The 16697-nt window shown below is 35.7% G+C and overlaps 1 protein-coding gene across 9 annotated transcripts in view; it reads right to left on the bottom strand.

The window, feature by feature from the left end:
• RALYL (RALY RNA binding protein like) overlaps positions 1-16697 on the bottom strand; it is a 371649-nt gene that overhangs the window by 334122 nt on the left and 20830 nt on the right. Inside the window, exon 2 of one of the 9 annotated variants that reach the window (XM_090137768.1) lies at positions 10469-10560. The exons of the other annotated variants lie outside the window; for them this stretch is intronic. The gene's annotated coding sequence lies outside the window, so the exon portion shown is untranslated. The remainder of the gene's footprint in view (positions 1-10468; positions 10561-16697) is intronic. 9 annotated transcript variants of the gene reach the window in all.

The raw sequence follows: 16697 nt of genomic DNA, 5'->3' as shown, positions 1-16697 counted from the left end.
TTCTCAGACTACTTGAAATGGCTAAGAAGCATGCAAATGTCATAACCCACTTTATTTTGTCCTCCACAAAATATTAAAGATACAGCACTGAACTTCATTAATAATGATGGAAAAATATCCATTTTAATGGATAGGCTTTAGTCTTTAAACTTAACTGCAAAGTCAGTGAGGCAATATTTCTCACAGTAATCACCTCAGCTAAAGGTGTTTTTATTATATAAGGTCTGTGACCTTAGTAGGTAGCAAGAATGAATGCTCAGAGAGCATGAATCCAGTTTATTAACAAAGCATCAATGAAACCCGTTAATCAGAGTATAAGAAAGGTGGAAAGTAGACTAAATTTTATAGTTATATTGGCAGATGGCAGAATTACTGTTTTCTGAAGAAAATCAAGGGAAGTATTCCATGAAAACTGAGACAAGAAATACAGAACAACTTAAGAATAAAGAAAAAGAAAAAGAAAAAGGAGAAAAAAAAAAAAAAAAGGAAAAGGAAAAGAAAAAGAAATTTTTTTTTAAAAAAAGAAGGAAAAAGTTATTTCAGGAAGAGAGGAGGACAAATGACAAAACATAACATTTTTGGGAATAAACTGTTATTGATAGCTATGATTTTATATGAGCTAGAAGGCAGAAGCAGTACTTTCAAACCAGCAGTGTGCTGTGCTAAATTCTCTATGTATTATATTATGATTACTGCATAGAGTAGAAATGCCAGATCTCTTTTTTTATCAATTATCTTTGAGAGTATAGGGAGTATATGGAGTTAGTTAGCTCTCCACATCCTAGATAACTCTTAAACTGTGTTCTTAAGTACAGCTGAGAATGCACTGAACCTGTTGGAAACACCGGTGTGTGGTGATGTGATGGGCCTTCCGGTATTGAACTGATAGCACTCCAGTTTACTTAGGCCTGAAGATGGCACATGGGATCATTTGCAGGTCCAAAAATGAATTTTCAGACATTAAAATCTTAATGATGGTCTTGGGAACCCTTCCAGGGATGCTGGAGTACAGTTCACACTGCTAGCTCACTCTCTAATGCCTCTCTTGACAAGTTTCCCTTTAACACTGTAGCTGAAAAAGCTGATATCTAAATTTCCCAAGTTTGCCTGGCATTTTTTTTTTCCTGTAGCAACCTGCAGATAAATTCAAGAGAAGGAAAAAATGCAATCATTCTCAAAACTGCTAGTCTCTGACATGCAGATTTTTACAGCTCTGGCTTATTAACTCTACACAAGATGATTTGGGGTGTGTTTTTACAGGAGATGTAGGTGCTATATAGGGGAACACAGCAGGACTTGTTACACAGAGAGAAAAGGTAGCATTTGGCTAATAAAGTCAACTCCCAAAGAAACTATGGATTTAGACTGCACATGAAGTGTTAATTTTTTTCAAAGTCAATAAGAAAGCTGTCTTTTATCTCAACTAATTTAGTCCTTTCACGGTCGAGCAACAAACCAGAGCAAATTGTTCAACAGTATCCCTCTTAAAATGTCAAAAGTACTTTGCCAAGCAGTCATTATTTATATCATACAGACTTCTTGCACCTGCTTTTACTCTTATCATGGACTGCTTCAGAAGTATTCACAGAAACCATCACCTACAAAGAAATGAAGATAAATGGCGTAGCTCACAAAACAGAACAACATCATTCTATCAGAAACTTATATTTTGCAAAGCTCCAGGTCCTTACTCAGCTCCAATTTCTTGCTATCTCTGAAAGATTAAACCTCTAGAGAGCTACTGAATCTGCTGTTTGCAGGCAGAAATCTCCTTTTTTTATCTAAGAGAGAGCGATACTCAGGAGAAATCATTATTACAAATCCCCAGGATAGTTGTTTTTTTTTTTTTTTTTAGATGTTCTCTCTATTTTTAAATCTGGTTTCATTTTGCATGAGGAGTATTTCACATATCAAGTACGATTATGTATTGGAGCAGAGAGAAGGAAATGCTTTTCTTTTCCTGTTTTCCTATTTAGGTCAGATTTTGTTCCTGTTTAAATCAGCATAACTGTACACATTTTAGCAGAACTTTTATACGACTGATTAAAGGCATAGATTTTTTTTTTTTTTTACAAGGGAAGAAAGTGAAAAAAATCTGTTAATTCTCTTCTCTGCAAAATCCAGATGGTTTGATTCTGTCTTTATTGTCCAGTTTGTCCATTCTGCTGTTTGTTACACTTTTCTTTCCAGTTACCTTGTTTTTTCATCATGTTCTCATATCCCTTGATCCTGAGTAATTCAGTGTATGATGTAGTAACTGTGTAATAAAGTGGTTCAAAATCATTGAGCACAATCTTATCCTCACTTGTTTAATTAACATTCAGTTTCTACTGAAGCCAAGCAGTGCAGTGAAGAGAACAGGAGGAGATATCAGTCCCCATTCCCTGATTTGTCCCCAGATGTAATGTGGCAATCAGTCCTGTGTACAATGTTGAACTCAAGCCTTCCTTATGGTCCTCCTCTTAGGCATAATTAATCAGCCCTCCTATTGATTGCATTTTGTAATCAAAGATTCTTAGACCAGAAAAAACAGAGAGCAGAAAAAACATTCTCCCTGAATGCTGTCCTGCAGCAGGACTTCATCACTTGATCCAACATAGAAACTATTCCCATGTAGCAAGGTACACGTTAGGCATATAATGCATCATGGGCTGGTCAAGCTGTTCTCCCACTCCCTCCTTTTGACTTCCAAGAAAAGCTGTATCACAAACACTGAAGCTACACACAGTAATAGGCCTGATATCAAACTTAGCACTAAATACTTTCTGAAGACAGAGAACAACTTTCAGGTAAAAAAATTTTTATCCTAATTCAAGGCTTATGTAAAAAGTTGAATAGTAACTTGCATAGTACAGAATGTAGCACTGGTTATTGGAAAATTCTATCCATTTGAAGTATCAACCAAATCAAAACTTTAAAAAATCACAGTTGATGGAGCCTTAAAACTCTGCTCATGCTGCATGCAGCTGTAGCATGCATCCTCACTCTTTTTGGCAGAAATGAATAAGAGCTACCCATTCAGCTTGCCTAAAACCATCGCAAGGATGTATTCACCCCAGGGATGAAGATGAGGGCATTGTACTTTGATGGTGTTCAGCGTTTCTTTTTTTTATAATCACATTCGGAAAGACACACTGTAACACTACCATCTTCTGTAGACGGACACAGAATTCCCTTTTTGATGTGGTGGGCTAGATTGATTGTTCCAGCAACTCAGCACAGGCTCCCAGTACTGCTGTCATTAGCAAAAGGCCTAAAGGCCTTTCTACACATTCTATGACCTGTTGGCGTGCATCATGCTGCTACAACTGTTTGATTACAGAGACAGGCCTAGCCATGTGTGACTTCACAGCAGGAGTTACCTACGCTTTCCTTACACAGTCTAAGCCAGAACTTGCTTGGATGTGTGGTCGGTTAAGAAACAAGCTTATTCTCATAAAACTGAGAGAAGCCACTGCGTAAGTCCCAAGCACTTCAAAGAGTCAGTGTAACAAACATGATGGGAAACACCAGACGTGGTGAGTGATTCTACTGGGTCCATCCCAGTGCTCCCATGTTTAACTGGGAAGAATTTCTGCTGTGCCACCAGCTGTTAAAGAGCTGGCCCAAAACAGACATAAAAAGAATGAGGAAGAGACTCTCAGCCAAAATGGAACCTGCATCCTATCTGTAAAGAGCTTACGTGAAAGAATATACAAGCAGTAAGGAAATTCCTAGTTGTCATAATTTATCACCGAAGTTTTCAAAAAATATTGTCTCTTAACCTCCTAAACTAAAAATTAAAGCATATCAAAGAGCAAGTGCATGACTTGATCCATAGCATAGGATCAAGTTCTAAAGGTTTATATAATTTTTGGCACAACAGGATTTGCATCTAACAACCTATTCTTCCACTTGATTAGTCATTTAGTTTTATAACATGCAAATGATGAAAAGACACTAAAGAGTCCATCATAGGTAAAGACATGAATCTGTAAGACATCAGCTTTTGTTTTAAAAAGGTTGGTGTTCTGTTCTTTAATTTCAATCCGCCGAATTCCATAGATAAAAATAAGACAGACAAACATTAAATCATTTTTAATGATTTCAAAGAATTCAAAAGAATCAGGTTCACTAGAATCTAACCATATGCTATAATTAAACTGTCATAATTTTTCTAATAAATAAATAAGGACAGTATCAAAACCTACAGTAATAAACTTGGTGCATCGTGTCTCTTTCTGGACAGTTTGACCAAGTAGGCTTTGAACTATGCTTTCAGTTTCTCCTATTTTATCAACTAGTTTTGCTTATCAACAACAGAGGAACTAATAGTATTAGACAATATTGATGGTAAACTACATGTACAAGGGCTGCTCTGAAAGTAATGCCTCCTATTTTATTATGTTGGCCCATGACATCAGAGGCAGATGCTGGTGGTGAGGCACTAGAAGTTGAACCTTTCCAGCAATATTCTGTTACATGTTGTTGCTGTGTGACAGATGGCAGCAGAGAAGCAGTCTGACACAATGGCATCTGACATGGAAGTGTGAATGGAGCAAAGGTGCATTTCTGAAATCCTCCATGTGGAAAAAATGGCACCTACTGACATTTATTAGTGCCCGCTGAACATTTATGGAGACCAAACAGTGGATGTGAGCACAGTGAGGCGGTGGGTGGTGTTTTTCAGCATTTTCCTAGCACTAATCAGTCAATCCTTATGGAAGTCAGATTTATTAGTACCTCTAGTATTTTTTTAATTCACCATATTACACTAGCCAAAAATATACAAGCAAGCTGAGTCAACTAATGATAAATGCTTCCTTCTGTAAGTTTTAAGCAGAACCCGCAGGGTACATTTCCACTTTACACACTGTTTTTCCGGAGTGAATTTTGCCGTCTAACAGAGGAAGGAGTGGAAATGCTCTTATGAACAACCTCATGCCCATGGTCTCCTGCTAAGTGAACACATTTAGCCTGGAGGGTGACTGCAACGCAGGGACTGTAGAAGTAGCTCCTGAGCAGTCCTGAGAGATAACTTGCTGGGTGAATTGCCTTTAAACAGTATGTCCTGGGAACACCTTGTATTTGCTGTTATCTACTTAAATAAACACATGCCTTCACAGGGCTGTTTCACTGGAAAAATAATTTTGCTGCCAACATTAAACATTCTTCACAAAACAAATGCATCTGCACATCACTGACATGTCAGAGCTGGACAGCTGGCATTGTGCTGCCTTTTTACCAGCTCTGTTCTGTGCTGCTGTATGATTCAAACTCTACACTGCTTTCCATCAGATTCTAGGCGAAAGTAGTTGTAACACCATTTGTAATGCACAGCAAATTCTCAAAGCAGCACATTCTGAAATATTTTAGCAAACACAGACCCCTGCTTCTGTCCTTGCAAAATGAGACCATCACACCGGATCCACACAGTCAAATAATAGACTATATATAGAATTAACTTTCAAATTATTAAATAATTAATCCCATAAAATAATATCTATTAAGATGAAGAATAACTCAATACTTCTGATAAGAAAAAAGTTATAATTAGCGTGAGAAACTTTCTTACATTTTAAGCTCTGTACCACTTCACTCAGATCAGTGAAATATTAGGATTTACATTAAATCCACAAAGAGGTTTTGCAGTATCTTACAGTGCTCAGGGGTTTAATAAAACTATTTATGCAGATAGTCTTGAGGATTCCACTTAATTAATTAACTTAATTAATATTGCTATATGTAGACTTTTAGACAGAACGTACACTCTGTCTAATTTCTTGGCACTGATAAGGTTGCCAATCTGTAAGAAATACTTCTGGAAGTAGTGCTTAGGAAAAGAATACCACCGATAACATCAACTTCTTTTGCCGATGTCAAACGATCTGATATTCCTGAACTCTGCATTACTTCCAGCACTAGCCTGGGTGAGCATAAAAGAAACATCTCAGCTGTACCTGCTTCTTCTACTTCCATGAGAAGTTAGGTACAACTGAAATCTTAATGCTTAATGAGTAAATAATTTACACCTGCACAGTGTGTTCGTGACAGAGTCAAACTTGAAATTTTTAACATATTTTTAATGAAGTCTGTCTTCTGACATAGAAAAAGAAACACTTTCAGCTCCTAGAGATCAAAATATGTTGGCAGTATTTGTTGTTGTCCCTCAAATACTCACAACACAAAATGGTTATCAAGTTCAGATATCTATGATAATAATTGACCACGTTAGAACAAACAAATTAGAGGGGAATTTAGATCTTCAGCAGAGAGAGCTATCAGAACTCTAAAGATCAGCAATGTATTTTCCATATATCTGTTTGGAAGATGCTGTTTCATAATTTTTACAACAGCCATCTCCGAAAGAGACGAGAAAACACTGCATTTTTCTTCTTCCCTAATGGACTCTGAAATATTCTTAAAATACAGAATTAAATATAAAAATATGAGTATAGAATATTCAATTGCTCTTTTAATTCCTACATTTGCAACACGTATAGACACATGTATATTGTTTTGTTACACAGGATTTCTACTATTGTAGAACTCTCATTGTACTCTGATCTTAATATAAATGTTATAATAAATTGCATTATATTTCCCCTACAAGATTAATTTATGAAACCATAGTGTGGTTGATGGTGGCAGCTGAACTCCTCAATGGAATTAATTAAAGGATAATCTCCATTGCTTTGTAGCATAGAAACCAATAAATGGTTGCTGAGATTAATGGCTGAGCGAAGCTAAAGTGTTTAAGGAATTGGAAACCCCATTTATAAAACACACCCTACAAAGCAAGAAAGGTTATATCTATGCAGAAAACTGGAACATCAAAAATAAAACAATAAAAATACAACCCAAAACAAGAAAAAAAAATTCCTTCTCTTGTATCTGGAAGTGAACCTTCTTTGTTTGACAATTCTGTAGCGTATACGTGAACTCGGCTAGAATGTAAAAGGAGACAGGAATGAAGCAAAACGTGTGCTGCCTCTTTTGATTGTGCAAAGCAAGGAGTAAATAGGAAAAACACTTAAAAATATATTAGAATAATGGGATATTACTGATGAAAGATGAATATAATTTTTTAAATAGAGACTTTCTGAATGCTAGGATTTTATGTATTCAAGTCACTTTCCCAAACAAAATCTGGGAAATGATAAGGCTTGCAGTGCATGTGGAGAATTTTTTCTTCAGAGCAGCTACCATGCTGTCCTTTGGGTGAAATTGTTTCTGCATCTTCATTGAATCTCTCTAGCTGGCAGAAATGAGATCTGTGTGATAGTTAGGCCTTCTTTTAGCTTGTGTGAAAGCAGAGTACAGGTGTGCGCTACAGCAGATAGGGTGCTTTCTCTCAAAGTTTGCCCAAGCAATAATACCATTTTCAAAAGGGTTGTACAAACTTTTGACAGCAACCATTCTATACTGTTTGTTTTAAATTAACTGAAGGATGTTTTAAGCACCATACACTACTTTGCCTCATTTCCTTTGCATCCAATATTCTCCTTAGCTTTGATTTGCTCTTATAAAAGTTCTGTAAGATTTTTTAAAATTCTTCTTTTCACTATTTTCTTCTAAATAAATAACTTTCAAATTCTGCTTTTTCCATTCATAAGGGGATTTTTCCCTTTATTTTTCTGGCTATATAAAATCAATTAAGTTTAAAGTTAATGAGGGATAGAGTATGGGTTAAATTTGCCGTACCCACACCACAGCGCATCTATACAGCTGATGATGGCTCATAAAATGAATAAATCACCATCTAAGGACAAAGACTTGTTTCAAGATAACAAATGCATTTAAAAGAAAAGGGGAAAAAAAAAAAAAAAAAAAGTGAAGTGTATGCATCACTGCCTGGTCTGTTAGCATCTGTTCTGGTGTTATGCTGCATGAGAAACCTGCCTCAGGAGCAGATCTCTCTCTCAATCCATCTGTGTGAGAGGGAAAGGGAAAAAAACAGAAATCTCCCAGGATGTGTGGCCACTTCATCACTCTTTTAGAGCTTAATTCTTTGGAGCATTGAAATAGGAAACATTAGGTCTTGTGTGGAAAAAGCAGAATTCAAAGGACGAATAACTCACATTTCTCACTTCTGTTAGCAATTAATGTTTTGGAGGCAATAAAGTTAAGCTAATAAGTTCAGCCAGAATTATTACCAGTAATCTTAGGTCCAATTATATATTTTAATCTATGAGCACTAATAATGAGCCAGAAAGGTCGTTCATTGCATTCTCTCAATATTGCTTTATCAGCATTAAAGTCAGAAGTAAATTTACTTCATCTTATTTTCCTTAAGGCCTTAATTACTTAGATGGAAATGTACTGCAATACTGCAAACCATTCCTAGACCTTCAGCAGTAGTGTACTGGATGGTCTTCCTTTAGATTTCTCTAACCTTGCACCCACTCACACCCACTTCTAAAACCTTTTTTATTTATAAAAGTCTACTGTAATGAAAACCATTTGACAAGCAGAAATACAGATCAGGAAACATCTTGTTCAAAATCCAGAAACTGTTCAAAACTTAATAAGAATGTTAAGGTTTGAGGTGGTATCTTTATTAGTCAGATCCTAATGTACACTGACGTAGAAAAAAATCTCAAATTTCTTTCTCTTTTTTTTTTTTAAACAAATCTTAGCTCTTGTTTTATTTGAAATATTCTAATTTTCTGGGAAATAAATGTTATAAGTCCTACATAAAAATAAATATTTTAAAAGAGTATCTTGGGAATCTGAAGGCTTGAATTATTTTGAGCAGTGGTGAGGCTCTGTGAGTTTCCATCTCTTTCAGCAGATCTGAGATCTTTTTTCCTTTATTATCAAAAGATGCCCTTCTCCCTTTAAAGATGATTCTCACAATTCTCATATAAATGTCAGCGTATCCACTAAGTAACCTGTGACTGACACTGTCTCACTCTCAGTCACTGAGTTTTATCCCCAGTGATAACTTATCTCTTTGCAAAGCATTTTTAGACAGCTAGACTGAAATATATCAGGTGTTACTCTATAAATTCTGTATAATACTTGTTATCCTCTATATTTAATCACTATAATTTGATTCCAAACTCCTTTTAGGTCCTGCTACTGATGCAAACACGTTTGATCTGAAGATTATTTAGCTCTGACACAAGTACTTCCCTGTTTCCTTTTTTATATATATACCTATAATGTATCGTTGTTACGACAGACCACAACTAAGAAGTCACATTCTGTCATGTACCCATATATTAGCATATTTCTTACGTGAATATAATATAGCTTACTTGTAGATTGGCTGTTTGAAGTCCTAGCGCTTAACCCTCTGCTATGCACCATTTATTGGTCAGGTGGGATTTATCCCATGTTTTGGCATTTGTCAGACATGAGTCTTTATCTAATCCCAACCGAAATTCCAGCCTGAAAAAGCCCCCTATCTCTGAAGAGCTACTGAACATGCCTACGAAAGGCTTTAAGATGGAGACCCAAGTAGTTAAAATAAGGGTTGATGACATGGCTAACTACAGGCTCTTTCCAGTTTTTACATTTGGCATGTTCTTTTGTTGAGCAAAGCAGAAAAATGACCATGTAAACAGGCTGTGAAGGGCGAATTTGTTGTAAGGAAGATGGTGACATGAGAAAATTAAATCTCTCATGTGGCAGGGACTTGTTCAACAGGTCAACAGCAGGAGCCCACAGGGTAGCACACCTTGTGCTGAGTTTGCCTGCCTTCCTCATTTCCACCTCACCATGCATTATGGCTGCACAGGACCCACTATCTACTTGGCTGCTGTTGAGGAGTAGAGACAAATTTCTTCACACTTAATGTGCCACCACTAAACAAAGCTTCCACCAGTTTCTGCTTATCCTTACACTTGAAATCAAAATCACAATTATTATTCTTAAAATGGTAACGCAGACCTTTCACTTTTTTGACTATTTGAGCTTATGGCTCTCTGACATATTCTGCACCTCAAATTATTTTATAGTTTGGCAAATGGGTAATACAATTTGTGTTTTGTCTTTAGCAAACAAGATTGCTTCTTCCATCTCAGAGCACCGGAGAAGAATAAGGTGAATCCCTAATGCTCAATTTTTAATCATAGTTCTTACCAAGAAACACCATTCCTATGGGACTGAGGCAATATCTCAACAGAGCTACAGCAGCACTGCCCAGCCAATTACATAAAATAATAAAAAATAGTAGCTAAAATGTACTTTAAATATTTTCCTGCATTATTTATGCTCGCTGCTCTCATTTCATAATAGTTACATAAATATGCAGGGCAAATTTCTTGATTCTGATAAACACTGCAAAACCCCAGTAGTTCCAGACACTTATATTCCATGCAGAATTCCCTTTGGCAGCCAATAAGAAAATAATAAAAAGTAGTTTACACATTTACAGGACCTTTCATCTAAAAGTCTCTAAGGGGCTTCAGAGATATGTTCAAAGTAACATTTTCATCTTACAGCTAAGGAAATCAAAGGCTAAAAAGATTAAAGCCCAAACCTTTAAAGATGTCTTTGGAATTAATGGAAGCCTTGAAAACTTTTCAGGATCGGCATCTAAGTGACTTGTCCAAGGATTCACCCTGTGAGCAACTGGAAAATAAAATACAGGTGTCATGAATTCCTTTTTCATTTTCTTAAAGGCTACCAGAGAGGAATTATGTATATTGAGCAAATACAGCTAAGCAGCTTCATATAATATAAAAAAAAAGAGGAATCTCTGTGTCAAAAATGAAGACCACAGTACTCATATAACAATCCAGATATGCCTGTTGACTCACGATAGCAAGTACAGGCAAACACTGTGTATAAATGTGAATGATCTAAGGTGAAAAACGCATTCTTGTCATGCATTGCATTTTGAGACATCTCTAAATATGCAAGAGTTGCCATCATAGATCATGCATGTATGTGTGTAAAAAAGGCTGACTCTTTCAAATAAGGATCAGAGTCTGAAGTTGGATGACGTAGATACATCACTCAAAAGATCTCTATCCCAGCTCTTGTTCGGCTGTTGAGAGGCTTCATTTATGGTCCACATGCATAACTTTGCCAGTGTGTACCAACAGCAAAAAGGGAGAGAGGAATCAGCACCCAAGTTTGTGCGAGCAAATGTTTTTTCAGAATTTAACAGAGATTTAGAATATTTCTAAACTTCATCATTTGCTGATGTGAATTCTTTTAGTAATTTTAATTAAAGATGTGATCCTGCTTCTGTTGAAAATATCATAGACTTTGATGATATATGATTGAAATTAAAAGACATACATTTTACTTAACTTTTTGGTATTAAATGGTCTGGTAATCAGGTCAAAAGCTTTCAAGGAGAATTAAATTTATATTCAACATGAATCCTTTGTAATTTTGTACATACTTTACATATATAATAAATATATGTTACAATATAGAATTTTACTCTAGGATTAATTCAAAATATTTTTATTATTAGTGTCAGCATTTGTTCTCAGGATTTTTCAAATTTCAGAAATGCTAACATTTTTTAGCTTCACACTTTGAAGAAAATATTGACAGCACAGAACACTTTGAAAATTACAGGTATGAAGAAATTGGAATGAAAAAGAAATCTCCTGGATGAGATTATTCATAAGGAAACGTGGAAACACTAAACAGACTGAGATTTGTTAAACAAGAAGAACCCTGAAGCAGGTGAGATATGCATACTAGTTAGAAACAAAGTTATTCAGGCTCACAGGCCAATCTATTTCCCATCACAAGATGGCATTTGTTTTAGAGGCTTCAACATCTTTTAGTTTAAGTGTTGGTGTTATGAAATACTTTTTTTTGCTTTCATTATAAATGTTTGCTTTTTGGGAGTTTACAATTCAGTGAGTAATATATTTTTTTCATGTTTAAACTACTTCTGTTTAGAAGTGATTTTTATTGAAAACATAAGTTCTGCTTTTTCCAGTTGTGCCAAAAAAAAGGAAGTGTGCTTAAGGGGTGTGATTTGCAAAACAGTTAAAAATCAACTATAGCCTATGGTTGTAAATAGTATCCAGAATTAACTAGTGTAAAAATACACTTGATGTCTAAAAACTGATTTTAATAGGTGACCCTTGGTTAATATTTAAACAGATTTTTATTACCTCAATTCTCAAGGCTATTCACCTTCTCCTATATGGTATCTCAGTGTTTTTATGTATTACTTATGTTCTAATATCAATCCGAAAGAAGCAAACTTCATAAGCACACTCCCAATATTTGCCAATACTATTTTGACCTCAGTTCTATTTCCTGAAGAGTTCCAGTTGCAAATCTGTTGCATGAGCACAATCAATACATCTCAAGATATCTCACTTGATAACCCTTCACCCTCTGCCTATTTCATTTCACTAAGCCTAATGCTTTCCTTTATAATTATTTACATACAGCACTGTATTCAACACATGCATCAGCTTCCATGTCAATTTTAATAACTACAAATATTTGGTAATTCAGGCAGTTTGTGTTTCTGGATATCTGTCTTGATTTGATTGCAATAAAAATATTTAGATGAAAAAAAAAAACAGTTGAAAATGGTTCAAAATGAAGATGTACAAAACCTGAGTTATCTAGTACCTCTTGAACCCAATTGAAAGCTTTTGTTCAATAGGGAAGAAAATACGTCAGAAATTTCAAAAGAATGAAGAGAATTCTTATGTCAGTTCCTTTAATTAATCACTTTAACGCACGCTAAAACAAAGTAGGTTATACAGAAATGTCCTCCTACTAGCAAGTACTCTTCCCAGACTACAGGTTAAGGCATAAATTGCTTACAGCGTAATACTGGAAATTCTTTCTTAGGCAGAAAAAACTTTTAGAGAAAAAATGAGCTTTAATCAGTCACACACATATGTACAAGATCCACATAAAATAGCTGTCTGATCTGTCTTCCAATTTTAAACAAACACAATGCCTAAGGCTATCATACTCCTTTTCCTAGATGGGCTTTCTATTTTTACATGTTTGATTTTTCTTCTGCGGATAACATTTGAAGGTTACAGTCTTCATTAACAATTTCCTTCTGTTCAGGCACAGATGGATGACAGCTCTAATTTGAGAGTCATTTTGGAAAATTTGGCAATTTTCCTTGACACCTGCATGCTTCTTTAGAGACCACCATTGCTCTTTTGCACCCAGCCTGAACAACCATGGCTTTCTTACCTACTGGTAAGAAGGAAAACCATATTTCCTTGACTCTATAAAAGCAGTGATTAATGCAGGGGTACTTTCACGTATATGAAAGTAGATATTGCTCATATCCTGACCCAGAAAAGCAATAGTTAGCAATTGATTAGGTGGTTTCAATCAGTCTAACTTGCTCTCACACAGCTGACACTGTGGCCAAAAATTCTACAGTGCAGTTTTCTCGAATCCTTTGTAGGATCGACTTTGGGTTATTTCACTTTATTTCACTTGTCAATCAAATCTCTATTTAAAGCTAAAAGTGTTTCACTTAAGTAGGACTTGACACTAAAGCTTTCCTCATCTTTTGCAATGCAATGTTATATTACTACACCAGTTATTCAAAGGCCAAGATAAGAATGTTGGACTTTAGAAAACACAGATCAGAACAAGACAGTGTAAGATCTTATTTAAGATTCTCATTAATGAGAATTACAATTAGCAAATCAGCTAATGCAAAATGTGCCCCTTCTTTAAATTTGGATTTAGCTGTAGCAACTTATCTCGAAACGTGATAAATTCAAAAGCCAATCTCATAATTCTGCTTATACAAATCTTTTGCAGACGCTTTTATTTTTGTTTTCATTTTGCGTAAATAAAAAAAGTTTGGCCAATAGATCTCTCACAACATAGACTGATCCCAGTATAAGCCTGTCTAAGAGAGCAGCACCTTCAGGCAAGATCACTGCAGTGCAACCAGTGTTAACGGAAACTTTGCCTTTAACTCCTCCAGAATGAAGATTTCACTCTCTCTCTCAGGTTGAGCACGTCTTTACAAGACTTATTTTACAGCCGTGAATAAATGTTCACCTACATCCAACAGACAGGCTTTGAGGCACTGTGGATGCTTTGCAGTGTGCTGGAGGCAGAAAGCGGGACATGGGACTGCTGAGCACAGCGTGGGGCAATCCTGCAGAGAACACGAGCTGGTGCAGCGGGACCCACCCAATTTCTCTTCCTTGCAAGTAGTACAGAGAATGGCCAGGGGAAATAGGGCAGGACGCAGCTTCCCAGCAGTCACTGAATGAGGTAATAACTCCTTGGCAGTGAAAGGAATTTCCAAGCAACCCTCAGGCACCAAGAACCAGTTCAAGGAGTGCAAAGACAACCCTGTATCCTCTTTTACACTGAAATGACACGCACAGCTGTAGTGGATGAAGGAGAGGTAACATGCAAAACAATTTCACCTAACCCCGTATTATATGCCTTGCTCAGTTTTCAAAGAGGTCCCTGTATAATGAGACTATAATGTTCCCTCTCATGTTTTCAGTATACCATTACTGATCCACGCTCCATTTTTTTTTATTTTTTTTTTCAAATGAAACAGAAAAGGATACACTCCAAACACCAGCAACAGCAAAATCATGATGTGTATATTCAGTTAGATCGTAAGGCACATTGCCATGAACAATGAACTTCAGGACAACAGGGTTTTAGATATTTTAATCACAATATATTTTTTTTTCCCTTGCCGAGACATACTCAACTTCTTGACAGCAATATTTAATTAATGTTGTCTTATGTTCTGGTGCAATATTGGTGGCATTGTTGCTGTTATGAAGTGAAGCACCTTACTCTGGCAACATTCTGTACTTCTTGACAAAAGAATGCAATTCTAACAAGATAGAAGATAAAATAAAATTTTAAAAAAGACATAAAATAGACAAATACATAATGGAAAAAAATACACACGGTCATGGTTTAATTTTAACAGGGACTAAGTGTAATTTTTCAGAAAAATGAAAATGTATTCTATAATTCATAACTTTAATCACAGAATCATGAAAGCAAGTTAGAAGAGACCTCAAAAAGTCATCAAGTCTGTGCCTTGCCACACGATGTCTGATCTGGGAATTTGTCTCAATATATAGTCAATCGGCTTTTCATATTAAAGGATAAACATAATAGTCCTTGTACATATTCCTTATATTACCAATTTTACTAGTTTTAGGAGGATTGGTCTGAATGACTTTAAATGAGGGGAATTACTTACTGAAATTTTAAGGTAAGAATTTTAAATGTCCAATGTCAGCAATTGAGAAAGGAGTGCACTCACGATAATATTAATGTAATCATTTTTATAAGGCAACGCATTTTGATTTCTACTTATCCCCTGCTTTGTTTAGAGATAGAACACTATCAGCTGCAAGCAGTCAGTAGCATCACAGCTACTATTACTGAGACTCTGTCTCTTCCTGCAAGAGAGCATATATTCTGCAATGAATTCAACACGCAGCACTGCAATCCACAGCGTTTCCAACAATTTGCAGTCCCAGAGTACATGGATTATGAGAGAGTACATGTACAAGCACCACACATACTGAAGGCAGTTTTTAAAATCATTTCTAAATAGTCTTCAGTACTTCCTTGAATGTTCCAACAGCAGAGAGCTGTAGTGATATCTGCTAGAAGTTCTGTATTTTGCTGACACATTTACTAAACATTTAAAGTGTGATGGTTTACCTAAGTTATGAAAACTGAACAATATACTTCAGATCAATACAGAAGGTATGTTTCTGAAAGATCATACTTCCTGCTATTTTAATGTTACAATCCCTAATCATTCATGAAGATTACCAGTTGTAATCAGTGGGTTAAATTTAAAAATGAATTTGTTTTACAAATTACACAAACTGAAATAAAAAAATTCAATCTTGTGCTCATAAATGTCAGTTGCAATTTTTTTCCATGTCAGACACAACTACATATTCTGTGTATGTCAGGAATGTGCCATGAGCATAATCCACGTTTGTGGTTGTGGAAAATTCAGTGATGTTCTGTACTAATAAATAAATACATTAAAAAATAAAATTATATTAAATTTAGTTTCCACAGTAAGCCAGATCACTGAGGAGTACATCAATAGAACTCTACAGAAGCCAAACTATTTCTGGCCATTTGCTCAGGATCTGGCCCTCTATGTCTCACTGAAATAATTTTTTTAAATGATTAAGTAAAGTACTGCTCATATAAGGCATTGATTTTTACCATTGATTTTGTGCTGGCATTTGAGCCAAGCCTCAAGAAGCTTGAGCGCTTTATGTATTTACAGCTGTCTGTTGGCAAGGAATAATTCATTCCCTCCAAATAAAACATGCTCCTGGAGCTTATAAAAACAGCATTTTTCTAGACTAGATTTACAAACAGCTTTTTCGAATAAAAAGTTAGAAAATGTACTTTAAATCTCTGAAACAAAAGCAGAACTCTGTTTCTTGATATTTTTGGTTTGTCAAACAAATAAGACAGATATAGATTATATTTTCCTCCCAGGAGAGCTTTTCCATCGGCAGAGAGCAAAGATCAATGATGAACCATCATCTCGTAACGAAGGATTTCCAGTGACAAAATGAAGTGTATTGTTTAGCGCTGTTGTTTAAATATGTACATAGGAAAATTTTAGTTGCCTGTCACTGCATTTTTCCCAATCAGACAAATGAATCTATCATTTTCTTTTTGACTGATCAGAAGCAATTTCAGAAACAGGTCCAGCACTTACCTCTGATTCATTTCAAAGCCTCTCCCCTAAAAGTGTCACATTCTAACAA

This window comes from Phasianus colchicus, chromosome 3 (genome assembly GCF_987193195.1).
Source record: "Phasianus colchicus chromosome 3, bPhaCol1.hap1.1, whole genome shotgun sequence".
NCBI classification, from domain to species: Eukaryota; Metazoa; Chordata; class Aves; order Galliformes; family Phasianidae; genus Phasianus; species Phasianus colchicus.
The sequence above is the reverse complement of the archived record's forward strand: the minus strand, read 5'-3'. Positions and strand labels throughout refer to the sequence as shown.